The 21411-nt window shown below is 42.0% G+C and overlaps 78 pseudogenes; all 78 read right to left on the reverse strand.

The window, feature by feature from the left end:
• Positions 1-2101: 2101 nt before the first annotated feature.
• On the reverse strand, positions 2102-2220 carry LOC142673049 (5S ribosomal RNA; annotated as a pseudogene).
• Positions 2221-2287: 67 nt separating this feature from the next.
• LOC142672416 (5S ribosomal RNA) lies at positions 2288-2406 on the reverse strand (annotated as a pseudogene).
• A 67-nt stretch (positions 2407-2473) lies between these two features.
• On the reverse strand, positions 2474-2592 carry LOC142671737 (5S ribosomal RNA; annotated as a pseudogene).
• Positions 2593-2659: 67 nt separating this feature from the next.
• LOC142672394 (5S ribosomal RNA) lies at positions 2660-2778 on the reverse strand (annotated as a pseudogene).
• A 67-nt stretch (positions 2779-2845) lies between these two features.
• Positions 2846-2964, reverse strand: LOC142673050 (5S ribosomal RNA; annotated as a pseudogene).
• A 67-nt stretch (positions 2965-3031) lies between these two features.
• LOC142671441 (5S ribosomal RNA) lies at positions 3032-3150 on the reverse strand (annotated as a pseudogene).
• Positions 3151-3216: 66 nt separating this feature from the next.
• Positions 3217-3335, reverse strand: LOC142672307 (5S ribosomal RNA; annotated as a pseudogene).
• A 450-nt stretch (positions 3336-3785) lies between these two features.
• On the reverse strand, positions 3786-3904 carry LOC142671350 (5S ribosomal RNA; annotated as a pseudogene).
• A 67-nt stretch (positions 3905-3971) lies between these two features.
• On the reverse strand, positions 3972-4090 carry LOC142672034 (5S ribosomal RNA; annotated as a pseudogene).
• Positions 4091-4157: 67 nt separating this feature from the next.
• Positions 4158-4276, reverse strand: LOC142671224 (5S ribosomal RNA; annotated as a pseudogene).
• A 67-nt stretch (positions 4277-4343) lies between these two features.
• LOC142671801 (5S ribosomal RNA) lies at positions 4344-4462 on the reverse strand (annotated as a pseudogene).
• Positions 4463-4529: 67 nt separating this feature from the next.
• LOC142672674 (5S ribosomal RNA) lies at positions 4530-4648 on the reverse strand (annotated as a pseudogene).
• A 253-nt stretch (positions 4649-4901) lies between these two features.
• LOC142672013 (5S ribosomal RNA) lies at positions 4902-5020 on the reverse strand (annotated as a pseudogene).
• Positions 5021-5087: 67 nt separating this feature from the next.
• On the reverse strand, positions 5088-5206 carry LOC142672943 (5S ribosomal RNA; annotated as a pseudogene).
• Positions 5207-5273: 67 nt separating this feature from the next.
• LOC142671442 (5S ribosomal RNA) lies at positions 5274-5392 on the reverse strand (annotated as a pseudogene).
• A 253-nt stretch (positions 5393-5645) lies between these two features.
• On the reverse strand, positions 5646-5764 carry LOC142671245 (5S ribosomal RNA; annotated as a pseudogene).
• A 67-nt stretch (positions 5765-5831) lies between these two features.
• LOC142672201 (5S ribosomal RNA) lies at positions 5832-5950 on the reverse strand (annotated as a pseudogene).
• A 67-nt stretch (positions 5951-6017) lies between these two features.
• LOC142671455 (5S ribosomal RNA) lies at positions 6018-6136 on the reverse strand (annotated as a pseudogene).
• Positions 6137-6581: 445 nt separating this feature from the next.
• On the reverse strand, positions 6582-6700 carry LOC142671143 (5S ribosomal RNA; annotated as a pseudogene).
• A 67-nt stretch (positions 6701-6767) lies between these two features.
• Positions 6768-6886, reverse strand: LOC142671863 (5S ribosomal RNA; annotated as a pseudogene).
• Positions 6887-6953: 67 nt separating this feature from the next.
• LOC142672184 (5S ribosomal RNA) lies at positions 6954-7072 on the reverse strand (annotated as a pseudogene).
• A 67-nt stretch (positions 7073-7139) lies between these two features.
• Positions 7140-7258, reverse strand: LOC142671317 (5S ribosomal RNA; annotated as a pseudogene).
• Positions 7259-7511: 253 nt separating this feature from the next.
• Positions 7512-7630, reverse strand: LOC142672845 (5S ribosomal RNA; annotated as a pseudogene).
• Positions 7631-7697: 67 nt separating this feature from the next.
• On the reverse strand, positions 7698-7816 carry LOC142671772 (5S ribosomal RNA; annotated as a pseudogene).
• A 67-nt stretch (positions 7817-7883) lies between these two features.
• LOC142672104 (5S ribosomal RNA) lies at positions 7884-8002 on the reverse strand (annotated as a pseudogene).
• Positions 8003-8069: 67 nt separating this feature from the next.
• Positions 8070-8188, reverse strand: LOC142672934 (5S ribosomal RNA; annotated as a pseudogene).
• A 253-nt stretch (positions 8189-8441) lies between these two features.
• Positions 8442-8560, reverse strand: LOC142671320 (5S ribosomal RNA; annotated as a pseudogene).
• Positions 8561-8627: 67 nt separating this feature from the next.
• LOC142672846 (5S ribosomal RNA) lies at positions 8628-8746 on the reverse strand (annotated as a pseudogene).
• A 67-nt stretch (positions 8747-8813) lies between these two features.
• On the reverse strand, positions 8814-8932 carry LOC142671994 (5S ribosomal RNA; annotated as a pseudogene).
• Positions 8933-9371: 439 nt separating this feature from the next.
• Positions 9372-9490, reverse strand: LOC142673153 (5S ribosomal RNA; annotated as a pseudogene).
• Positions 9491-9557: 67 nt separating this feature from the next.
• Positions 9558-9676, reverse strand: LOC142671634 (5S ribosomal RNA; annotated as a pseudogene).
• Positions 9677-9743: 67 nt separating this feature from the next.
• On the reverse strand, positions 9744-9862 carry LOC142671456 (5S ribosomal RNA; annotated as a pseudogene).
• A 67-nt stretch (positions 9863-9929) lies between these two features.
• Positions 9930-10048, reverse strand: LOC142672527 (5S ribosomal RNA; annotated as a pseudogene).
• Positions 10049-10301: 253 nt separating this feature from the next.
• LOC142671542 (5S ribosomal RNA) lies at positions 10302-10420 on the reverse strand (annotated as a pseudogene).
• A 67-nt stretch (positions 10421-10487) lies between these two features.
• Positions 10488-10606, reverse strand: LOC142673075 (5S ribosomal RNA; annotated as a pseudogene).
• A 67-nt stretch (positions 10607-10673) lies between these two features.
• LOC142672185 (5S ribosomal RNA) lies at positions 10674-10792 on the reverse strand (annotated as a pseudogene).
• A 67-nt stretch (positions 10793-10859) lies between these two features.
• LOC142671239 (5S ribosomal RNA) lies at positions 10860-10978 on the reverse strand (annotated as a pseudogene).
• Positions 10979-11231: 253 nt separating this feature from the next.
• On the reverse strand, positions 11232-11350 carry LOC142672848 (5S ribosomal RNA; annotated as a pseudogene).
• Positions 11351-11417: 67 nt separating this feature from the next.
• Positions 11418-11536, reverse strand: LOC142671831 (5S ribosomal RNA; annotated as a pseudogene).
• A 253-nt stretch (positions 11537-11789) lies between these two features.
• On the reverse strand, positions 11790-11908 carry LOC142672878 (5S ribosomal RNA; annotated as a pseudogene).
• Positions 11909-11975: 67 nt separating this feature from the next.
• LOC142671273 (5S ribosomal RNA) lies at positions 11976-12094 on the reverse strand (annotated as a pseudogene).
• Positions 12095-12161: 67 nt separating this feature from the next.
• On the reverse strand, positions 12162-12280 carry LOC142671240 (5S ribosomal RNA; annotated as a pseudogene).
• A 67-nt stretch (positions 12281-12347) lies between these two features.
• LOC142672237 (5S ribosomal RNA) lies at positions 12348-12466 on the reverse strand (annotated as a pseudogene).
• Positions 12467-12533: 67 nt separating this feature from the next.
• LOC142672664 (5S ribosomal RNA) lies at positions 12534-12652 on the reverse strand (annotated as a pseudogene).
• A 67-nt stretch (positions 12653-12719) lies between these two features.
• On the reverse strand, positions 12720-12838 carry LOC142673043 (5S ribosomal RNA; annotated as a pseudogene).
• A 67-nt stretch (positions 12839-12905) lies between these two features.
• LOC142672335 (5S ribosomal RNA) lies at positions 12906-13024 on the reverse strand (annotated as a pseudogene).
• A 67-nt stretch (positions 13025-13091) lies between these two features.
• LOC142671491 (5S ribosomal RNA) lies at positions 13092-13210 on the reverse strand (annotated as a pseudogene).
• A 67-nt stretch (positions 13211-13277) lies between these two features.
• LOC142671226 (5S ribosomal RNA) lies at positions 13278-13396 on the reverse strand (annotated as a pseudogene).
• Positions 13397-13463: 67 nt separating this feature from the next.
• LOC142671508 (5S ribosomal RNA) lies at positions 13464-13582 on the reverse strand (annotated as a pseudogene).
• A 67-nt stretch (positions 13583-13649) lies between these two features.
• On the reverse strand, positions 13650-13768 carry LOC142671758 (5S ribosomal RNA; annotated as a pseudogene).
• Positions 13769-14207: 439 nt separating this feature from the next.
• LOC142672849 (5S ribosomal RNA) lies at positions 14208-14326 on the reverse strand (annotated as a pseudogene).
• Positions 14327-14393: 67 nt separating this feature from the next.
• On the reverse strand, positions 14394-14512 carry LOC142671310 (5S ribosomal RNA; annotated as a pseudogene).
• Positions 14513-14579: 67 nt separating this feature from the next.
• Positions 14580-14698, reverse strand: LOC142672504 (5S ribosomal RNA; annotated as a pseudogene).
• A 439-nt stretch (positions 14699-15137) lies between these two features.
• On the reverse strand, positions 15138-15256 carry LOC142673052 (5S ribosomal RNA; annotated as a pseudogene).
• Positions 15257-15510: 254 nt separating this feature from the next.
• On the reverse strand, positions 15511-15629 carry LOC142672946 (5S ribosomal RNA; annotated as a pseudogene).
• Positions 15630-15696: 67 nt separating this feature from the next.
• LOC142672540 (5S ribosomal RNA) lies at positions 15697-15815 on the reverse strand (annotated as a pseudogene).
• A 253-nt stretch (positions 15816-16068) lies between these two features.
• On the reverse strand, positions 16069-16187 carry LOC142671206 (5S ribosomal RNA; annotated as a pseudogene).
• A 67-nt stretch (positions 16188-16254) lies between these two features.
• LOC142671691 (5S ribosomal RNA) lies at positions 16255-16373 on the reverse strand (annotated as a pseudogene).
• A 67-nt stretch (positions 16374-16440) lies between these two features.
• Positions 16441-16559, reverse strand: LOC142672692 (5S ribosomal RNA; annotated as a pseudogene).
• Positions 16560-16626: 67 nt separating this feature from the next.
• On the reverse strand, positions 16627-16745 carry LOC142671207 (5S ribosomal RNA; annotated as a pseudogene).
• Positions 16746-16812: 67 nt separating this feature from the next.
• On the reverse strand, positions 16813-16931 carry LOC142673053 (5S ribosomal RNA; annotated as a pseudogene).
• Positions 16932-17185: 254 nt separating this feature from the next.
• On the reverse strand, positions 17186-17304 carry LOC142671891 (5S ribosomal RNA; annotated as a pseudogene).
• A 67-nt stretch (positions 17305-17371) lies between these two features.
• Positions 17372-17490, reverse strand: LOC142671796 (5S ribosomal RNA; annotated as a pseudogene).
• A 253-nt stretch (positions 17491-17743) lies between these two features.
• Positions 17744-17862, reverse strand: LOC142671271 (5S ribosomal RNA; annotated as a pseudogene).
• A 67-nt stretch (positions 17863-17929) lies between these two features.
• Positions 17930-18048, reverse strand: LOC142672060 (5S ribosomal RNA; annotated as a pseudogene).
• A 67-nt stretch (positions 18049-18115) lies between these two features.
• Positions 18116-18234, reverse strand: LOC142672850 (5S ribosomal RNA; annotated as a pseudogene).
• Positions 18235-18301: 67 nt separating this feature from the next.
• LOC142672851 (5S ribosomal RNA) lies at positions 18302-18420 on the reverse strand (annotated as a pseudogene).
• Positions 18421-18859: 439 nt separating this feature from the next.
• Positions 18860-18978, reverse strand: LOC142673067 (5S ribosomal RNA; annotated as a pseudogene).
• A 67-nt stretch (positions 18979-19045) lies between these two features.
• Positions 19046-19164, reverse strand: LOC142672852 (5S ribosomal RNA; annotated as a pseudogene).
• Positions 19165-19231: 67 nt separating this feature from the next.
• Positions 19232-19350, reverse strand: LOC142671233 (5S ribosomal RNA; annotated as a pseudogene).
• A 67-nt stretch (positions 19351-19417) lies between these two features.
• Positions 19418-19536, reverse strand: LOC142671381 (5S ribosomal RNA; annotated as a pseudogene).
• Positions 19537-19789: 253 nt separating this feature from the next.
• LOC142672855 (5S ribosomal RNA) lies at positions 19790-19908 on the reverse strand (annotated as a pseudogene).
• A 253-nt stretch (positions 19909-20161) lies between these two features.
• Positions 20162-20280, reverse strand: LOC142672344 (5S ribosomal RNA; annotated as a pseudogene).
• Positions 20281-20533: 253 nt separating this feature from the next.
• LOC142671967 (5S ribosomal RNA) lies at positions 20534-20652 on the reverse strand (annotated as a pseudogene).
• Positions 20653-20719: 67 nt separating this feature from the next.
• Positions 20720-20838, reverse strand: LOC142672520 (5S ribosomal RNA; annotated as a pseudogene).
• A 67-nt stretch (positions 20839-20905) lies between these two features.
• LOC142673054 (5S ribosomal RNA) lies at positions 20906-21024 on the reverse strand (annotated as a pseudogene).
• Positions 21025-21091: 67 nt separating this feature from the next.
• On the reverse strand, positions 21092-21210 carry LOC142671963 (5S ribosomal RNA; annotated as a pseudogene).
• A 67-nt stretch (positions 21211-21277) lies between these two features.
• On the reverse strand, positions 21278-21396 carry LOC142671160 (5S ribosomal RNA; annotated as a pseudogene).
• Between the last annotated feature and the right edge of the window lie 15 nt (positions 21397-21411).

Genomic DNA, 21411 nt, shown 5'->3' on the forward strand with positions numbered 1-21411 from the left:
TTATTTATTTTTTTAGGTTCCAGTTCAGTTCTGAAGTTGCTTTGAGGGGCCCATATATTAGAAACCCCTATCAAACACCCCATTTTAGAAACTAGACCCCTCAAAGTATCCACAACAGCATTTAGAAAGTTTATAACCCTTTAGGTGTTTCACAGGAATTTAGAGCAAAGTAGAGGTGAAATTTACATTTTTTTTTTGGTAAGAAAATCCTCTTTATACCATTTTTTTTATAACACAAAAGGATTTATCAGAGAAACGCAACTTAATACTTATTGCCCAGATTCTGCAGTTTTGAGAAATATCCCACATGTGGCCCTCGTGCGGTAATGGGCTGAAGCATCGGCCTCCGAAGCAAAGGAGCACCTAGTGGATTTTGAAGCATCTTTTTTTATTAGGCACCATGTCCGGTTTGAAGAGGTCTTGTGGTGCCAAAACATTGGGAACCCCCCAAAAGTGACCCCAATTTGGAAACTAGACCCCTTGAGGAATCCATTGTAGTTTTCTTGGGGTGCATGCGGCTTTTTGATCAGTTTTTATTCTATTTTTAGGTGGCGTGGTGACTAAAAAACAGCAATTGTACGATTGTTTTTTTTTTTGGTTTTTTTTTACAGCGTTCACCGTGCGCTATAAATGACATATTCACTTTATTCTGCAGGGCGATACGATTACGGCGATACCAGATGTTTATAGTTTTTTATGGTCTTATGGCGTTTGCACAATAAAATACGTTTTGTAAACAATCATTCACTTTTTGTGTTACCTTATTCTAAGAGCCATAACGTTTTTATTTTTCAATCAATAAAGCCGTGCGAGGACTTATTTTTGCGTAACGAACTGTAGTTTCGATCAGTACCATTTTTAGGTACATGCGACTTTTTGATCTCTTTTTATTCCATTTTTTGGGAGGTGAAGTGACCAAAGAATTGTGATTGTGGTTCGGTTTATTATTTATTTTTTTTACGGCGTTCACCGTGCGGGATAAATAATGAAATAATTTTGTAGTTCAGGCCGTTACGGACGCGGTGATACCAATTATGTATAGTTTATTTGTTTGTTTATATATTTTTATTAATAATAAAGGACTGATAAGGGAAAAAGGGGGATTTTTACTTTTAATACTTTTTAAATCTTTTATTTTCTTATTTTTACACAACTTTTTTAACTTTTTTTTTACTTTATTACTTTGTCCCACTAGGGGACATGAGGGCAGGAGGCCCTGATCGCTATTCTAATACACTGCACTACATGCGTAGTGCAGTGTATTAGAACTGTCAGCTACTCACTGACAGCAAGCATAGTGGGTCCTGACGTTGTCAGGACCCACTAGGCTTCCGTCTATGGCATCGCCGGACGCCATTGTTTGGTGTCCGGTTGCCATAGTCACCATCGCCGGCCGCTATCGCGTAGCAGGCCGGCGATGGCAGCTTAACCCCTAAAAAGCCGCGATCTCTATAGAACGCGGCTTTTTAAGGGGTTTAATCAGCGGGGACACAGCGATCGGTCCCCGCTGTAGGAGCTGTGACAGCTGCTGAACAAGACAGCAGCGTCACAGCTCCTGTATGTGTCGGGAGGACGGCCGAAACGGCCGTTACTCCCGTGACGTACTATTACGTCATGGAGCGCGAACGATACAGCTGCCATGACGTAATAGTACGTCAAGGAGCGGGAAGGGGTTAATCCATAGTCCTTTTTAATCGATTGTGAAACAAAATCTAAACGACATAATAAAATTCCACCGCACCACGGATTCCCAGACTGTCTCCCACACTGGTACTAGCAAGGCGTTAAGCTGAGTAACTTCTGCGATCTGACGAGAGCAGGCACATTCAGCTTAGAATGGCCATTGACATTAAATGCTTTAATCCATAGTCCTTTTTAATCGATTGTGAAACAAAATCTAAACGACATAATAAAAAGTCAACCGCACCAAGGATTCCCAGACAGTCTCCCACACTGGTACTAGCAAGGCCTTAAGCTTTGTAACTTCTGCAATCTGACGAGATCAGGCACATTCAGCTTAGAATGGCCATTGACATAAAAAGCCTTAATCCATAGTCCTATTTAATCTATTGTGAAACAAAATCTAAACAACATAATAAAAAGTCAACCGCACCACGGATTCCCAGACAGTCTCCCACACTGGTACTAGCGAGGCCTTAAGCTGTGTAACTTCTGCGATCTGACGAGAGCAGGGACATTCAGCTTAGAATGGCCATTGACATTAAATGCTTTAATCCATAGTCCTTTTTTATCGATTGTGAAACAAAATCTAAACGACATAATAAAAATTCAACCACACCACGGATTCCCAGACAGTCTCCCACACTGGTACTAGCGAGGCCTTAAGCTGTGTAACTTCAGCGATCTGACGAGAGCAGGCACATTCAGCTTAGAATGGCCATTGACGATAAATGCTTTAATCCATAGTCCTATTTAATCTATTGTGAAACAAAATCTAAACGACATAATAAAAAGTCAACCGCACCACGGATTCACAGACAGTCTCCCACACTGGTACTAGCGAGGCCTCAAGCTGTGTAACTTCTGCGATCTGACGAGAGCAGGCACGTTCAGCTTAGAATGGCCATTGACATTAAAACCCTTAATCCATAGTCCTATTTAATCTATTGTGAAACAAAATCTAAACAACATAATAAAAAGTCAACCACACCACGGATTCCCAGACAGTCTCCCACACTTGTACTAGCGAGGCCTTAAGCTGTGTAACTTCTGCGATCTGACGAGAGCAGACACATTCAGCTTAGAATGGCCATTGACATTAAATGCTTTAATCCATAGTCCTTTTTAATCGATTGTGAAACAAAATCTAAACGACATAATAAAAAGTCAACCGCACCACGGATTCCCAGACAGTCTCCCACACTGGTACTAGCGAGGCCTTAAGCTGTGTAACTTCTGCGATCTGACGAGAGCAGGGACATTCAGCTTAGAATGGCCATTGACATTAAATGCATTAATCCATAGTCCTTTTTAATCGATTGTGAAACAAAATCTAAACGACATAATAAAAATTCAACCGCACCACGGATTCCCAGACAGTCTCCCACACTGGTACTAGCGAGGCCTTAAGCTGTGTAACTTCTGCGATCTGACGAGAGCAGGCACATTCAGCTTAGAATGGCCATTGACGTTAAACGCTTTAATCCATAGTCCTATTTAATCTATTGTGAAACAAAATCTAAACGACATAATAAAAGTCAACCGCACCACGGATTCCCAGACAGTCTCCCACACTGGTACTAGTGAGGCGTTAAGCTGTGTAACTTCTGCGATCTAACGAGAGCAGGCACATTCAGCTTAGAATGGCCATTGACATTAAATGCTTTAATCCATAGTCCTTTTTAATCGATTGTGAAACAAAATCTAAACGACATAATAAAAAGTCAACCGCACCACGGATTCCCAGACAGTCTCCCACACTGGTACTAGCGAGGCCTTAACTGTGTAACTTCTGCGATCTGACGAGAGCAGGCACATTTCGCTTAGAATGGCCATTGACGTTAAAAGCCTTAATCCATAGTCCTATTTAATCTATTGTGAAACAAAATCTAAACAACATAATAAATAGTCAACCGCACCACGGATTCCCAGACAGTCTCCCAGACAGTCTCCCACACTGGTACTAGCGAGGCCTTAAGCTGTGTAACTTCTGCGATCTGACGAGAGCAGGGACATTCAGCTTAGAATGGCCATTGACATTAAATGCTTTAATCCATAGTCCTTTTTAATCTATTGTGAAACAAAATCTAAACGACATAATAAAAATTCAACCGCACCACGGATTCCCAGACAGTCTCCCAAACTGGTACTAGCGAGGCCTTAAGCTGTGTAACTTCTGCGTTCTGACGAGAGCAGGCACATTCAGCTTAGAATGGCCATTGACGTTAAATGCTTTAATCCATAGTCCTATTTAATCTATTGTGAAACAAAATCTAAACGACATAATAAAAAGTCAACCGCACCACGGATTCCCAGACAGTCTCCCACACTGGTACTAGCGAGGCCTTAAGCTGTGTAACTTCTGCGATCTGCCGAGAGCAGGCACATTCAGCTTAGAATTGCCATTGACATTAACTGCTTTAATCCATAGTCCTTTTTAATCGATTGTGAAACAAAATCTAAACGACATAATAAAAAGTCAACCGCACCACGGATTCCCAGACAGTCTCCCACACTGGTACTAGTGAGGCCTTAAGCTGTGTAACTTCTGCGATCTGATGAGAGCAGGCACATTCAGCTTAGAATGGCCATTGACATTAAATGCTTTAATCCATAGTCCTTTTTAATCGATTGTGAAACAAAATCTAAACGACATAATAAAAAGGCCACCGCACCACGGATTCCCAGACAGTCTCCCACACTGGTACTAGCGAGGCCTTAAGCTGTGTAACTTCTGCGATCTGACGAGAGCAGGCACATTCAGCTTAGAATGGCCATTGACATTAAATGCTTTAATCCATAGTCCTTTTTAATCGATTGTGAAACAAAATCTAAACGACATAATAAAAAGTCAACCGCACCACGGATTCCCCGACAGTCTCCCACACTGGTACTAGCGAGGCCTTAAGCTGTGTAACTTCTGCGATCTGACGAGAGAAGGGACATTCAGCTTAGAATGGCCATTGACATTAAATGCTTTAATCCATAGTCCTATTTAATCTATTGTGAAACAAAATCTAAACGACATAATAAAAAGGCAACCGCACCACGGATTCCCAGACAGTCTCCCACACTGGTACTAGCGAGGCGTTAAGCTGTGTAACTTCTCCGATCTAACGAGAGAAGGCACATTCAGCTAAGAATGGCCATTGACATTAAATGCTTTAATCCATAGTCCTTTTTAATCTATTGTGAAACAAAATCTAAACGACATAATAAAAAGTCAACCGCACCACGAATTCCCAGACAGTCTCCCACACTGGTACTAGCGAGGCCTTAAGCTGTGTAACTTCTGCGATCTGACGAGAGGAGGCACATTCAGCTTAGAATGGCCATTGACATTAAAAGCCTTAATCCATAGTCCTATTTAATCGATTGTGAAACAAAATCTAAACGACATAATAAAAGGTCAACCGCACCACGGATTCCCAGACAGTCTCCCACACCGGTACTAGCGAGGCCTTAAGCTGTGTAACTTCTGCGATCTGACGAGAGCAGGGACATTCAGCTTAGAATGGCCATTGACATTAAATGCTTTAATCCATAGTCATTTTTAATCGATTGTGAAACAAAATCTAAACGACATAATAAAAATTCAACCGCACCACGGATTCCCAGACAGTCTCCCACACTGGTACTAGCGAGGCCTTAAGCTGTGTAACTTCTGCGATCTGACGAGAGCAGGCACATTCAGCTTAGAATGGCCATTGACGTTAAATTCTTTAATCCATAGTCCTATTTAATCTATTGTGAAACAAAATCTAAACGACATAATAAAAAGTCAACCGCACCACGGATTCCCAGACAGTCTACAACACTGGTACTAGCGAGGCGTTAAGCTGTGTAACTTCTGCGATCTAACGAGAGAAGGCACATTCAGCTTAGAATGGCCATTGACATTAAATGCTTTAATCCATAGTCCTTTTTAATCGATTGTGAAACAAAATCTAAACGACATAATAATAAGTCAACCGCACCACAAATTCCCAGACAGTCTCCCACACTGGTACTAGCGAGGCCTTAAGCTGTGTAACTTCTGCGATCTGACGAGAGCAGGTACATTCAGTTTAGAATGGCCATTGACATTAAAAGCCTTAATCCATAGTCCTATTTAATCTATTGTGAAACAAAATCTAAACAACATAATAAAAAGTCAACCGCACCACGGATTCCCAGACAGTTTCCCACACTGGTACTAGCGAGGCCTTAAGCTGTGTAACTTCTGCGATCTGACGAGAGCAGGGACATTCAGCCTAGAATAACCATTGACATTAAAGGCTTTAATCCATAGTCCTTTTTAATCGATTGTGAAACAAAATCTAAACGACATAATAAAAATTCAACCGCACCACGCATTCCCAGACAGTCTCCCACACTGGTACTAGCGAGGCCTTAAGCTGTGTAACTTCTGCGTTCTGACGAGAGCAGGCACATTCAGCTTAGAATGGCTATTGACGTTAAATGCTTTAATCCATAGTCCTATTTAATCTATTGTGAAACAAAATCTAAACGACATAATAAAAAGTCAACCGCACCACGGATTCCCAGACAGTCTCCCACACTGGTACTAGCGAGGGATTAAGCTGTGTAACTGTAACTTCTGCGATCTGACGAGAGCAGGCACATTCAGCTTAGAATGGCCATTGACGTTAAATGCTTTAATCCATAGTCCTATTTAATCTATTGTGAAACAAAATCTAAACGACATAATAAAAAGTCAACCGCACCCTGGATTCCCAGACAGTCTCCCACACTGGTAATAGCGAGGCGTTAAGCTGTGTAACTTCTGCGATCTAACGAGAGCAGGCACATTCAGCTTCGAATGGCCATTGACATTAAATGCTTTAATCCATAGTCCTTTTTAATCGATTGTGAAACAAAATCTAAACGACATAATAAAAAGTCAACGGCACCACGGATTCCCAGACAGTCTCCCACACTGGTACTAGCGAGGCCTTAAGCTGTGTAACTTCTGCGATCTGACGAGAGCAGGCACATTCAGCTTAGAATGGCCATTGACATTAAAAGCCTTAATCCATAGTCCTATTTAATCTATTGTGAAACAAAATCTAAACAACATAATAAAAAGTCAACCGCACCAGGGATTCCCAGACAGTCTCCCACACTGGTACTAGCGAGGCCTTAAGCTATGTAACTTCTGCGTTCTGACGAGAGCAGGCACATTCAGCTTAGAATGGCCATTGACGTTAAATGTTTTAATCCATAGTCCTATTTAATCTATTGTGAAACAAAATCTAAACGACATAATAAAAAGTCAACCGCACCACGGATTCCCAGACAGTCTCCCACACTGGTACTAGCAGGGCCTTAAGCTGTGTAACTTCTGCGATCGGACGAGAGCAGGCACATTCAGCTTACAATGGCCATTGACATTAAATGCTGTAATCCATAGTCCTTTTTAATCGATTGTGAAACAAAATCTAAACGACATAATAAAAAGTCAACCGCACCACGGATTCCCAGACAGTCTCCCACACTGGTACTAGCGAGGCCTTAAGCTGTGTAACTTCTGCGATCCGACGAGAGCAGGGACATTCAGCTTAGAATGGCCATTGACATTAAATGCTTTAATCCATAGTCCTTTTTAATCGATTGTGAAACAAAATCGAAACGACATAATAAAAATTCAACCGCTCCACGGATTCCCAGACTGTCTCCCACACTGGTACTAGCGAGGCCTTAAGCTGTGCAACTTCTGCGATCTGACGAGAGCAGGCACATTCAGCTTGGAATGGCCATTGACGTTAAATGCTTTAATCCATAGTCCTATTTAATCTATTGTGAAACAAAATCTAAACGACATAATAAAAAGTCAACCGCACCACGGATTCCCAGACAGTCTCCCACACTGGTACTAGCGAGGCCTTAAGCTGTGTAACTTCTGCGATCTGACGAGAGCAGGCACATTCAGCTTAGAATGGCCATTGACATTAAAAGCTTTAATCCATAGTCCTATTTAATCTATTGTGAAACAAAATCTAAACAACGTAATAAAAAGTCAACCGCACCACGGATTCCCAGACAGTCTCCCACACTGGTACTAGCAAGGCCTTAAGCTGTGTAACTTCTGCGTTCGGCCGAGAGCAGGCACATTCAGCTTAGAATGGCTATTGACGTTAAATGCTTTAATCCATAGTCCTATTTAATCTATTGTGAAACAAAATCTAAACGACATAATAAAAAGGAAACCGCACCACGGACTCCCAGACAGTCTCCCACACTGGTACTAGCGAGGCCTTAAGCTGTGTAACTTCTGCGATCTGACGAGAGCAGGCACATTCAGCTTAGAATGGCCATTGACATTAAATGCTTTAATCCATAGTCCTTTTTAATCGATTGTGAAACAAAATCTAAACGACATAATAAAAAGTCAACCGCACCACGGCTTCCCAGACAGTCTCCCACACTGGTACTAGCGAGGCCTTAAGCTGTGTAACTTCTGCGATCTGACGAGAGCAGGGACATTCAGCTTAGAATGGCCATTGACATTAAATGCTTTAATCCATAGTCCTTTTTAATCGATTGTGAAACAAAATCGAAACGACATAATAAAAATTCAACCGCTCCACGTATTCCCAGACAGTCTCCCACACTGGTATTAGCGAGGCCTTAAGCTGTGCAACTTCTGCGATCTGACGAGAGCAGGTACATTCAGCTTAGAATGGCCATTGACATTAAAGGCTTTAATCCATAGTCCTTTTTAATCGATTGTGAAACAAAATCTAAACGACATAATAAAAATTCAACCGCACCACGGATTCCCAGACAGTCTCCCACACTGGTACTAGTGAGGCCTTAAGCTGTGTAACTTCTGCGTTCGGACGAGAGCAGGCACATTCAGCTTAGAATGGCTATTGACGTTAAATGCTTTAATCCATAGTCCTATTTAATCTATTGTGAAACAAAATCTAAACGACATAATAAAAAGTCAACCGCACCACGGATTCCCAGACAGTCTCCCACACTGGTACTAGCGAGGCCTTAAGCTGTGTAACTTCTGCGATCTGACGAGAGCAGGCACATTCAGCTTAGAATGGCCATTGACATTAAATGCTTTAATCCATAGTCCTTTTTAATCGATTGTGAAACAAAATCTAAACGACATAATAAAAAGTCAACCGCACCACGGATTCCCAGACAGTCTCCCACACTGGTACTAGCGAGGCCTTAAGCTATGTAACTTCTGCGATCTGACGAGGGCAGGCACATTCAGCTTAGAATGGCCATTGACAGTAAATGCTTTAATCCATAGTCCTTTTTAATCGATTGTGAAACAAAATCTAAACTACTTAATAAAAAGTCAACCGCACCACGGATTCCCAGACAGTCTCCCACACTGGTACTAGCGAGACCTTAAGCTATGTAACTTCTGCGATCTGCCGAGAGCAGGGACATTCAGCTTAGAATGGCCATTGACATTAAATGCTTTAATCCATAGTCCTTTTCAATCGATTGTGAAACAAAATCTAAACGACATAATAAAAATTCAACCGCACCACGGATTCCCAGACAGTCTCCCACACTGGTACTAGCGAGGCGTTAAGCTGTGTAACTTCTGCGATCTAACGAGAGAAGGCACATTCAGCTTAGAATGGCCATTGACATTAAATGCTTTAATCCATAGTCCTTTTTAATCGATTGTGAAACAAAATCTAAACGACATAATAAAAAGTCAACCGCACCACGAATTCCCAGACAGTCTCCCACACTGGTACTAGCGAGGCCTTAAGCTGTGTAACTTCTGCGATCTGACGAGAGCAGGCACATTCAGCTTAGAATGGCCATTGACATTAAAAGCCTTAATCCATAGTCCTATTTAATCTATTGTGAAACAAAATCTAAACAACATAATAAAAAGTCAACCGCACCACGGATTCCCAGACAGTCTTCTACACTGGTACTAGCGAGGCCTTAAGCTGTGTAACTTCTGCGATCTGACGAGAGCAGGGACATTCAGCCTAGAATGGCCATTGACATTAAAGGCTTTAATCCATAGTCCTTTTTAATCGATTGTGAAACAAAATCTAAACGACATAATAAAAATTCAACCGCACCACGCATTCCCAGACAGTCTCCCACACTGGTACTAGCGAGGCCTTAAGCTGTGTAACTTCTGCGTTCTGACGAGAGCAGGCACATTCAGCTTAGAATGGCTATTGACGTTAAATGCTTTAATCCATAGTCCTATTTAATCTATTGTGAAACAAAATCTAAACGACATAATAAAAAGTCAACCGCACCACGGATTCCCAGACAGTCTCCCACACTGGTACTAGCGAGGGTTTAAGCTGTGTAACTTCTGCGATCTGACGAGAGCAGGCACATTCAGCTTAGAATGGCCATTGACGTTAAATGCTTTAATCCATAGTCCTATTTAATCTATTGTGAAACAAAATCTAAACGACATAATAAAAAGTCAACCGCACCCTGGATTCCCAGACAGTCTCCCACACTGGTAATAGCGAGGCGTTAAGCTGTGTAACTTCTGCGATCTAACGAGAGCAGGCACATTCAGCTTCGAATGGCCATTGACATTAAATGCTTTAATCCATAGTCCTTTTTAATCGATTGTGAAACAAAATCTAAACGACATAATAAAAAGTCAACCGCACCACGGATTCCCAGACAGTCTCCCACACTGGTACTAGCGAGGCCTTAAGCTGTGTAACTTCTGCGATCTGACGAGAGCAGGCACATTCAGCTTAGAATGGCCATTGACGTTAAAAGCCTTAATCCATAGTCCTATTTAATCTATTGTGAAACAAAATCTAAACAACATAATATAAAGTCAACCGCACCACGGATTCCCAGACAGTCTCCCACACTGGTACTAGCGAGGCCTTAAGCTATGTAACTTCTGCGTTCTGACGAGAGCAGGCACATTCAGCTTAGAATGGCCATTGACGTTAAATGTTTTAATCCATAGTCCTATTTAATCGATTGTGAAACAAAATCTAAACGACATAATAAAAAGTCAACCGCACCACGGATTCCCAGACAGTCTCCCACACTGGTACTAGCAGGGCCTTAAGCTGTGTAACTTCTGCGATCGGACGAGAGCAGGCACATTCAGCTTACAATGGCCATTGACATTAAATGCTGTAATCCATAGTCCTTTTTAATCGATTGTGAAACAAAATCTAAACGACATAATAAAAAGGCAACCGCACCACGGATTCCCAGACAGTCTCCCACTCTGGTACTAGCGAGGCCTTAAGCTGTGTAACTTCTGCGATCTGACGAGAGCAGGGACATTCAGCTTAGAATGGCCATTGACATTAAATGCTTTAATCCATAGTCTTTTTTAATCGATTGTGAAACAAAATCGAAACGACATAATAAAAATTCAACCGCTCCACGGATTCCCAGACAGTCTCCCACACTGGTACTAGCGAGGCCTTAAGCTGTGCAACTTCTGCGATCTGACGAGAGCAGGCACATTCAGCTTAGAATGGCCATTGACGTTAAATGCTTTAATCCATAGTCCTATTTAATCTATTGTGAAACAAAATCTAAACGACATAATAAAAAGTCAACCGCACCACGGATTCCCAGACAGTCTCCCACACTGGTACTAGCGAGGCCTTAAGCTGTGTAACTTCTGCGATCTGACGAGAGCAGGCACATTCAGCTTAGAATGGCCATTGACATTAAAAGCCTTAATCCATAGTCCTATTTAATCTATTGTGAAACAAAATCTAAACAACGTAATAAAAAGTCAACCGCACCACGGATTCCCAGACAGTCTCCCACACTGGTACTAGTGAGGCCTTAAGCTGTGTAACTTCTGCAATCTGACGAGAGCAGGGACATTCAGCTTAGAATGGCCATTGACATTAAAGGCTTTAATCCATAGTCCTTTTTAATCGATTGTGAAACAAAATCTAAACGACATAATAAAAATTCAAGTGCACCACGGATTCCCAGACAGTCTCCCACACTGGTACTAGCAAGGCCTTAAGCTGTGTAACTTCTGCGTTCGGACGAGAGCAGGCACATTCAGCTTAGAATGGTTATTGACGTTAAATGCTTTAATCCATAGTCCTATTTAATCTATTGTGAAACAAAATCTAAATGACATAATAAAAAGTCAACTGCACCACGGATTCCCAGACAGTCTCCCACACTGGTACTAGCGAGGCCTTAAGCTGTGTAACTTCTGCGATCTGACGAGAGCAGGCACATTCAGCTTAGAATGGCCATTGACATTAAATGCTTTAATCCATAGTCCTTTTTAATCGATTGTGAAACAAAATCTAAACGACATAATAAAAATTCAACCGCACCACGAATTCCCAGACAGTCTCCCACACTGGTACTAGCGAGGCCTTAAGCTGTGTAACTTCTGCGTTCGGACGAGAGCAGGAACATACAGCTTAGAATGGCTATTGACGTTAAATGCTTTAATCCATAGTCCTATTTAATCTATTGTGAAACAAAATCTAAACGACATAATAAAAAGGCAACTGCACCACGGATTCCCAGACAGTCTCCCACACTGGTACTAGCGAGGCCTTAAGCTGTGTAACTTCTGCGATCTGACGAGAGCAGGCACATTCAGCTTAGAATGGCCATTGACATTAAATGCTTTAATCCATAGTCCTTTTTAATCGATTGTGAAACAAAATCTAAACGACATAATAAAAAGTCAACCGCACCACGGATTCCCAGACAGTCTCCCACACTGGTACTAGCGAGGCCTTAAGCTGTGTAACTTCTGCGATCTGACGAGAGAAGGGACATTCAGCTTAGAATGGCCATTGACATTAAATGCTTTAATCCATAGTCCTTTTTAATCGATTGTGAAACAAAATCGAAACGACATAATAAAAATTCAACCGCTCCACGTATTCCCAGACAGTCTCCCACACTGGTACTAGCGAGGCCTTAAGCTGTGCAACTTCTGCGATCTGACGAGAGCAGGCACATTCAGCTTAGAATGGCCATTGACGTTAAATGCTTTAATCCATAGTCCTATTTAATCTATTGTGAAACAAAATCTAAACGACATAATAAAAAGTCAACCGCACCACGTATTCCCAGACAGTCTCCCACACTGGTACTAGCGAGGCCTTAAGCTGTGTAACTTCTGCGATCTGACGAGAGCAGGCACATTCAGCTTAGAATGGCCATTGACATTAAAAGCCTTAATCCATAGTCCTATTTAATCTATTGTGAAACAAAATCGAAACAACATAATAAAAAGTCAACCGCACCACGGATTCCCAGACTGTCTCCCACACTGGTACTAGCGAGGCCTTAAGCTGTGTAACTTCTGCAATCTGACGAGAGCAGGGACATTCAGCTTAGAATGGCCATTGACATTAAAGGCTTTAATCCATAGTCCTTTTTAATCGATTGTGAAACAAAATCTAAACGACATAATAAAAATTCAACCGCACCACGGATTCCCAGACAGTCTCCCACACTGGTACTAGCGAGGCCTTAAGCTGTGTAACTTCTGCGTTCGGACGAGAGCAGGAACATTCAGCTTAGAATGGCTATCGACGTTAAATGCTTTAATCCATAGTCCTATTTAATCTATTGTGAAACAAAATCTAAACGACATAATAAAAAGTCAACCGCACCACGGATTCCCAGACAGCCTCCCACACTGGTACTAGCGAGGCCTTAAGCTGTGTAACTTCTGCGATCTGACGAGAGCAGGCACATTCAGCTTAGAATGGCCATTGACATTAAATGCTTTAATCCATAGTCCTTTTTAATCGATTGTGAAACAAAATCTAAACGACATAATAAAAAGTCAACCGCACCACGGATTCCCAGACAGTCTCCCACACTGGTACTAGCGAGGCCTTAAGCTGTGTAACTTCTGCGATCTGACGAGGGCAGGCACATTCAGCTTAGAATGGCCATTGACATTAAATGCTTTAATCCATAGTCCTTTTTAATCGATTGTGAAACAAAATCTAAACGACATAATAAAATGTCAACCGCACCACGGATTCCCAGACAGTCTCCCACACTGGTACTAGCGAGACCTTAAGCTGTGTAACTTCTGCGATCTGACGAGAGCAGGGACATTCAGCTTAGAATGGCCATTGACATTAAATGCTTTAATCCATAGTCCTTTTTAATCGATTGTGAAACAAAATCTAAACGACATAATAAAAATTCAACCGCACCACGGATTCCCAGACAGTCTCCCACACTGGTACTAGCGAGGCCTTAAGCTGTGTAACTTCTGCGATCTGACGAGAGGAGGCACATTAAGCTTAGAATGGCCATTGACGTTAAATGCTTTAATCCATAGTCCTATTTAATCTATCGTGAAACAAAATCTAAACAACATAATAAAAAGTCAACCGCACCCCGGATTCCCAGACAGTCTCCCACACTGGTACTAGCGAGGCGTTAAGCTGTGTAACTTCTGCGATCTAACGAGAGCAGGCACATTCAGCTTCGAATGGCCATTGACATTAAATGCTTTAATCCATAGTCCTTTTTAATCGATTGTGAAACAAAATCTAAACGACATAATAAAAAGTCAACCGCACCACGGATTCCCAGACAGTCTCCCACACTGGTACTAGCGAGGCCTTAAGCTGTGTAACTTCTGCGATCTGACGAGAGCAGGCACATTCAGCTTAGAATGGCCATTGACATTAAAAGCCTTAATCCATAGTCCTATTTAATCTATTGTGAAACAAAATCTAAACAACATAATAAAAAGTCAACCGCACCACGGATTCCCAGACAGTCTCCCACACTGGTACTAGCGAGGCCTTAAGCTATGTAACTTCTGCGTTCTGACGAGAGCAGGTACATTCAGTTTAGAATGGCCATTGACGTTAAATGTTTTAATCCATAGTCCTATTTAATCTATTGTGAAACAAAATCTAAACGACATAATAAAAAGTCAACCGCACCACGGATTCCCAGACAGTCTCCCACACTGGTACTAGCAGGGCCTTAAGCTGTGTAACTTCCGCGATCGGACGAGAGCAGGCACATTCAGCTTACAATGGCCATTGACATTAAATGCTGTAATCCATAGTCCTTTTTAATCGATTGTGAAACAAAATCTAAACGACATAATAAAAAGGCAACCGCACCACGGATTCCCAGACAGTCTCCCACACTGGTACTAGCGAGGCCTTAAGCTGTGTAACTTCTGCGATCTGACGAGAGGAGGAACATTAAGCTTAGAATGGCCATTGACGTTAAATGCTTTAATCCATAGTCCTATTTAATCTATTGTGAAACAAAATCTAAACGACATAATAAAAAGTCAACCACACCCCGGATTCCCAGACAGTCTCCCACACTGGTACTAGCGAGGCGTTAAGCTGTGTAACTTCTGCGATCTAACGAGAGCAGGCACATTCAGCTTCGAATGGCCATTGACATTAAATGCTTTAATCCATAGTCCTTTTTAATCGATTGTGAAACAAAATCTAAACGACATAATAAAAAGTCAACCGCACCACGGATTCCCAGACAGTCTCCCACACTGGTACTAGCGAGGCCTTAAGCTGTGTAACTTCTGCGATCTGACGAGAGCAGGGACATTCAGCTTAGAATGGCCATTGACATTAAACGCTTTAATCCATAGTCCTTTTTAATCGATTGTGAAACAAAATCGAAACGACATAATAAAAATTCAACCGCTCCACGGATTCCCAGACAGTCTCCCACAGTGGTACTAGCGAGGCCTTAAGCTGTGCAACTTCTGCGATCTGACGAGAGCAGGCACATTCAGCTTAGAATGGCTATTGACGTTAAATGCTTTAATCCATAGTCCTATTTAATCTATTGTGAAACAAAAATCTAAACGACATAATAAAAAGTCAACCGCACCACGGATTCCCAGACAGTCTCCCACAGTGGTACTAGCGAGGCCTTAAGCTGTGTAACTTCTGCGATCTGACGAGAGCAGGCACATTCAGCTTAGAATGGCCATTGACATTAAAAGCCTTAATCCATAGTCCTATTTAATCTATTGTGAAACAAAATCTAAACAACATAATAAAAAGTCAACCGCACCACGCATTCCCAGACAGTCTCCCACACTGGTACTAGCGAGGCCTTAAGCTGTGTAACTTCTGCAATCTGACGAGAGCAGGGACATTCAGCTTAGAATGGCCTTTGACATTAAATGTTTTAATCCATAGTCCTTTTTAATCGATTGTGAAACAAAATCTAAACGACATAATAAAAAGTCAACCGCACCCCGGATTCCCAGACAGTTTCCCACACTGGTACTAGCGAGGCGTTAAGCTGTGTAACTTCTGCGATCTAACGAGAGCAGGCACATTCAGCTTCGAATGGCCATTGACATTAAATGCTTTAATCCATAGTCCTTTTTAATCGATTGTGAAACAAAATCTAAACGACATAATAAAAAGGCAACCGCACCACGGATTCCCAGACAGTCTCCCACACTGGTACTAGCGAGGCCTTAAGCTGTGTAACTTCTGCGATCTGACGAGAGCAGGCACATTCAGCTTAGAATGGCCATTGACATTAAAAGCCTTAATCCATAGTCCTATTTAATCTATTGTGAAACAAAATCTAAACAACATAATAAAAAGTCAACCGCACCACGGATTCCCAGACAGTCTCCCACACTGGTACTAGCGAGGCCTTAAGCTATGTAACTTCTGCGTTCTGACGAGAGCAGGCACATTCAGTTTAGAATGGCCATTGACGTTAAATGTTTTAATCCATAGTCCTATTTAATCTATTGTGAAACAAAATCTAAACGACATAATAAAAAGTCAACCGCACCACGGATTCCCAGACAGTCTCCCACACTGGTACTAGCAGGGCCTTAAGCTGTGTAACATCTGCGATCGGACGAGAGCAGGCACATTCAGCTTACAATGGCCATTGACATTAAATGCTGTAATCCATAGTCCTTTTTAATCGATTGTGAAACAAAATCTAAACGACATAATAAAAAGGCAACCGCACCACGGATTCCCAGACAGTCTCCCACACTGGTACTAGCGAGGCCTTAAGCTGTGTAACTTCTGCGATCTGACGAGAGCAGGCACATTCAGCTTAGAATGGCCATTGACATTAAATGCTTTAATCCATAGTCCTTTTTAATCGATTGTGAAACAAAATCTAAACGACATAATAAAAAGTCAACCGCACCACGGATTCCCAGACAGTCTCCCACACTGGTACTAGCGAGGCCTTAAGCTGTGTAACTTCTGCGATCTGACGAGAGCAGGGACATTCAGCTTAGAATGGCCATTGACATTAAATGCTTTAATCCATAGTCCTTTTTAATCGATTGTGAAACAAAATCGAAACGACATAATAAAAATTCAACCGCTCCACGGATTCCCAGACAGTCTCCCACAGTGGTACTAGCGAGGCCTTAAGCTGTGCAACTTCTGCGATCTGACGAGAGCAGGCACATTCAGCTTAGAATGGCTATTGACGTTAAATGCTTTAATCCATAGTCCTATTTAATCTATTGTGAAACAAAAATCTAAACGACATAATAAAAAGTCAACCGCACCACGGATTCCCAGACAGTCTCCCACACTAGTACTAGCGAGGCCTTAAGCTGTGTAACTTCTGCGAACTGACGAGAGCAGGCACATTCAGCTTAGAACGGCCATTGACATTAAAAGCCTTAATCCATAGTCCTATTTAATCTATTGTGAAACAAAATCTAAACAACATAATAAAAAGTCAACCGCACCACGCATTCCCAGACAGTCTCCCACACTGGTACTAGCGAGGCCATAAGCTGTGTAACTTCTGCGATCTGACGAGAGCAGGGACATTCAGCTTAGAATGGCCATTGACATTAAATGTTTTAATCCATAGTCCTTTTTAATCGATTGTGAAACAAAATCTAAACGACATAATAAAAATTCAACCGCACCACAGATTCCCAGACAGTCTCCCACACTGGTACTAGCGAGGCCTTAAGCTGTGTAACTTCTGCGATCTGACGAAAGGAGGCACATTCAGCTTAGAATGGCCATTGACGTTAAATGCTTTAATCCATAGTCCTATTTAATCTATTGTGAAACAAAATCTAAACGACATAATAAAAAGTCAACCGCACCCCGGATTCCCAGACAGTCTCCCACACTGGTACTAGCAAGGCCTTAAGCTGTGTAACTTCTGCGATCTGACGAGAGCAGGCACATTCAGCTTAGAATGGCCATTGACATTAAAAGCCTTAATCCATAGTCCTATTTAATCTATTGTGAAACAAAATCTAAACAACATAATAAAAAGTCAACCGCACCACGGATTCCCAGACAGTCTCCCACACTGGTACTAGCGAGGCCTTAAGCTGTGTAACTTCTGCGATCGGACGAGAGCAAGCACATTCAGCTTACAATGGCCATTGACATTAAATGCTGTAATCCATAGTCCTTTTTAATCGATTGTGAAACAAAATCTAAACAACATAATAAAAAGTCAACCGCACCACGGATTCCCAGACAGTCTCCCACACTGGTACTAGCGAGGCCTTAAGCTGTGTAACTTCTGCGATCTGACGAGAGCAGGCACATTCAGCTTAGAATGGCCATTGACATAAAATGCTTTAATCCATAGTCCTTTTTAATCTATTGTGAAACAAAATCTAAACGACATAATAAAAAGTCAACCGCACCACGGATTCCCAGACAGTCTCCCACACTGGTACTAGCGAGGCCTTAAGCTGTGTAACTTCTGCGATCTGACGAGAGCAGGCACATTCAGCTTAGAATGGCCATTGACATTAAAAGCCTTAATCCATAGTCCTATTTAATCTATTGTGAAACAAAATCTAAACAACATAATAAAAAGTCAACCGCACCACGGATTCCCAGACAGTCTCCCACACTGGTACTAGCGAGTCCTTAAGCTGTGTAACTTCTGCGATCTGACGAGAGCAGTGACATTCAGCTTAGAATGGCCATTGACATTAAAGGCTTTAATCCATAGTCCTTTTTAATCGATTGTGAAACAAAATCTAAACGACATAATAAAAATTCAACCGCACCACGGATTCCCAGACAGTCTCCCAAACTGGTACTAGCGAGGCCTTATGCTGTGTAACTTCTGCGTTCGTTCGAGAGCAGGCACATTCAGTTTAGAATGGCTATTGACGTTAAATGCTTTAATCCATAGTCCTATTTAATCTATTGTGAAACAAAATCTAAACGACATAATAAAAAGTCAACCGCACCACGGATTCCCAGACAGTCTCCCACACTAGTACTAGCGAGGCCTTAAGCTGTGTAACTTCTGCGATCTGACGAGAGCAGGCACATTCAGCTTAGAATGGCCATTGACATTAAAAGCCTTAATCCATAGTCCTATTTAATCTATTGTGAAACAAAATCTAAACGACATAATAAAAAGTCAACCGCACCACGGATTCCCAGACAGTCTCCCACACTGGTACTAGCGAGGCCTTAAGCTGTGTAACTTCTGCGATCTGACGAGAGCAGGCACATTCAGCTTAGAATGGCCATTGACATTAAAGGCTTTAATCCATAGTCCTTTTTAATCGATTGTGAAACAAAATCTAAACGACATAATAAAAAGTCAACCACACCACGGATTCCCAGACAGTCTCCCACACTAGTACTAGCGAGGCCTTAAGCTGTGTAACTTCTGCGATCTGACGAGAGCAGGGACATTCAGCTTAGAATGGCCATTGACATTAAATGCTTTAATCCATAGTCCTTTTTAATCGATTGTGAAACAAAATCTAAACGGCATAATAAAAATTCAACCGCACCACGGATTCCCAGACAGTCTCCCACACTGGTACTAGCGAGGCCTTAAGCTGTGTAACTTCTGCGATCTGACGAGAGCAGGTACATTCAGCTTAGAATGGCCATTAACATTAAAAGCCTTAATCCATAGTCCTATTTAATCTATTGTGAAACAAAATCTAAACAACATAATAAAAAGTGAACCGCACCACGGATTCCCAGACAGTCTCCCACACTGGTACTAGCGAGGGCTTAAGCTGTGTAACTTCTGCGATCTGACGAGAGAAGGCACATTCAGCTTAAAATGGCCATTGACATTAAATGCTTTAATCCATAGTCCTTTTTAATCGATTGTGAAACAAAATCTAAACGACATAATAAAAAGTCAACCGCACCACGGATTCCCAGACAGTCTCCCACACTGGTACTAGCGAGGCCTTAAGCTGTGTAACTTCTGCGATCTGACGAGAGCAGGCACATTCAGCTTAGAATGGCCATTGACATCAAATGCTTTAATCCATAGTCCTTTTTAATCGATTGTGAAACAAAATCTAAACGACATAATAAAAATTCAACCACACCACGGATTCCCAGACAGTCTCCCACACTGGTACTAGCGAGGCCTTAAGCTGTGTAACTTCTGCGATTTGACGAGAGCTGGCACATTCAGCTTAGAATTGCCATTGACGTTAAATGCTTTAATCCATAGTCCTATTTAATCTATTGTGAAACAAAATCTAAACGACATAATAAAAAGTCAACCGCACCACGGATTCCCAGACAGTCTGCCACACTGGTACTAGCGAGGCCTTAAGCTGTGTAACTCCTGCGATCTGACGAGAGCAGGCACATTCAGCTTAGAATGGCCATTAACATTAAAAGCCTTAATCCATAGTCCTATTTAATCGATTGTGAAACAAAATCTAAACGACATAATAAAAAGTCAACCGCACCACGGATTCCCAAACAGTCTCCCACACTGGTACTAGCGAGGCGTTAAGGCGTGTAACTTCTGCGATCTAACGAGAGCAGGCACATTCAGCTTAGAATGGCCATTGTCATTAAATGCTTTAATCCATAGTCCTTTTTAATCGATTGTGAAACAAAATCTAAACGACATAATAAAAATTCAACCGCACCACGGATTCCCAGACAGTCTCCCACACTGGTACTAGCGAGGCCTTAAGCTGTGTAACTTCTGCGATCTGACGAGAGCAGGCACATTCAGCTTAGAACGGCCATTGACGTTAAATGCTTTAATCCATAGTCCTATTTAATCTATTGTGAAACAAAATCTAAACGACATAATAAAAAGTCAACCACACCACGGATTCCCAGACAGTCTCCCACACTGGTACTAGCGAGGCCTTAAGCTGTGTAACTTCTGCGATCTGACGAGAGGAGGCACATTCAGCTTAGAATGGCCATTGACATTAAATGCTTTAATCCATAGTACTTTTTAATCGATTGTGAAACAAAATCTAAACGACATAATAAAAAGTCAACCGCACCACGGATTCCCAGACAGTCTCCCACACTGGTACTAGCGAGGCCTTAAGCTGTGTAACTTCTGCGATCTGACGAGAGCAGGGACATTCAGCTTAGAATGGCCATTGACATTAAAAGCTTTAATCCATAGTCCTTTTTAATCGATTGTGAAACAAAATCTAAACGACATAATAAAAAGTCAACCGCACCACGGATTCCCAGACAGTCTCCCACACTGGTACTAGCGAGGCCTTAAGCTGTGTAACTTCGGCGATCTGACGAGAGCAGGCAAATTCAGCTTAGAATGGCCATTGACGTTAAATGCTTTAATCCATAGTCCTATTTAATCTATTGTGAAACAAAATCTAAACGACATAATAAAAAGTCAACCGCACCACGGATTCCCAGACAGTCTCCCACACTGGTACTAGCGAGGTCTTAAGCTGTGTAACTTCTGCGATCTGACGAGAGCAGGCACATTCAGCTTAGAATGGCCATTGACTTTAAATGCTTTAAT

The sequence above is a fragment of the Rhinoderma darwinii genome (assembly GCF_050947455.1).
Source record: "Rhinoderma darwinii isolate aRhiDar2 chromosome 1 unlocalized genomic scaffold, aRhiDar2.hap1 SUPER_1_unloc_28, whole genome shotgun sequence".
In the NCBI taxonomy this organism is placed as follows: domain Eukaryota; kingdom Metazoa; phylum Chordata; class Amphibia; order Anura; family Rhinodermatidae; genus Rhinoderma; species Rhinoderma darwinii.